The 992-nt window shown below is 42.2% G+C and overlaps 1 pseudogene; it reads right to left on the bottom strand.

The window, feature by feature from the left end:
* Positions 1–219: 219 nt before the first annotated feature.
* LOC110575544 lies at positions 220–733 on the bottom strand (annotated as a pseudogene).
* Between the last annotated feature and the right edge of the window lie 259 nt (positions 734–992).

Here is a 992-nt window from a genome sequence, read left to right as displayed (position 1 = left end):
TTGGTACTCTGTTTGGTTTAGTTTTTATTTCATAATCATAGACTTAACTCTGCAATCCTGCTAGACTTGGAGGGAGGTAGGAAATGGTGGACCCCAAAGAATGGCAGTGAGAACCCAAAGATTATAGGATGTTGCCTATTAATGGGAGTGGAGTGTTGCTCTCTTGAGCTACAGAAGGAATGGAATGGTCTGGTAGTTAAGATAAAACACAAGTCAAATTTATTTGAGTTGTCCACAGTGAGCAATGACGAACTTCTTGCTGCTCTTGACATTCTTGGACCTAAAGCACTCCATGGCTTCTACGATATTCATATCCTCTTTCACCTTGCCAAAGACCACATGCTTGCCATCAACTACACAGTCTTGGCAGTGCAGGTGAAAAACTGGGAATCATTTGTATTGGGTTTAATATTTGCTATGGGCAAGATGCCAGGACCTGTATGCTTGGGGATGAAGTTCTCACATCAAATTTCTCCCCATAGATGGACTTGCCACCAGTGCTGTGATAGTATGTGAAATCACCACCTTGACACATAAATTCCCAAATAATTCTGTGAAATATGGAATCCTTTTAACCAAATCCCAGTGCTCAGAATGCAAAAGGTTTCTGTGTCTTTGGAACTTTTTTTGCAAATAGCTTGAAGGCAATGTAGCCTAAGGGCTCGTCCTTGACTGCCATGTCCAAAAACAGGGTGGGTTGACCTTGGCTGGGCAGCAGCAGTGTTGGTGGCATCTGCAAAACCTCATTGGTACTCTATTTGAAGACTGAAGTGCTTCTAGAATTCCCAGAATAGCATTGCATGCTGTCTGTAAGAAATCAGAAACCATGAATGTTTTTTACTGGATATGTTTAAATTGCTGTGTCAGCTATCCCTTGATGCTCTTCATTATAATAAGTACTATGGTAAACTAGTAATGTTTTGGGAACTGCAGGCTGTATAGAACTCAAGCTCAGGGACTCTGGGGTTCTCTAGAGGAGCAGGCAGCTCCCC

This window comes from Neomonachus schauinslandi, chromosome 2, assembly GCF_002201575.2.
Source record: "Neomonachus schauinslandi chromosome 2, ASM220157v2, whole genome shotgun sequence".
In the NCBI taxonomy this organism is placed as follows: domain Eukaryota; kingdom Metazoa; phylum Chordata; class Mammalia; order Carnivora; family Phocidae; genus Neomonachus; species Neomonachus schauinslandi.
The sequence above is the reverse complement of the archived record's forward strand: the minus strand, read 5'-3'. Positions and strand labels throughout refer to the sequence as shown.